This window comes from Cynara cardunculus (genome assembly GCF_001531365.2).
Source record: "Cynara cardunculus var. scolymus isolate 2C chromosome LG 11, CcrdV1, whole genome shotgun sequence".
NCBI classification, from domain to species: domain Eukaryota; kingdom Viridiplantae; phylum Streptophyta; class Magnoliopsida; order Asterales; family Asteraceae; genus Cynara; species Cynara cardunculus.
The window spans coordinates 10,555,606-10,555,921 of record NC_037538.1 but is presented as its reverse complement, the minus strand read 5'-3'; positions in this window follow the sequence as shown (position 1 = coordinate 10,555,921).

Below are 316 nucleotides of genomic sequence, written 5' to 3'. Positions count from 1 at the left end.
AATCTGTGGATTAAATATTTGAGTGTATATACAGAAATTGATGAGCAATCGTTGTCGTGACGATGAAAACGATGACAAAAAGTCTATTTATGGATGCAAATCGAGTGGAGCTTCTCTGCAAAAAAAATAAATAAAAAATAAGACCAATCCATTTACAAATTTTAATTGTGTCATATCAGTTCTTATAATTATCACTTGTACATCTGCAATTCACCTATACTTTCAAAAATGATCCCCACTATAATATTTATTAATTATTTATATATACATTCTAATTATTTTTTAATTAATAATATGTTTTATATGTAATTTTATA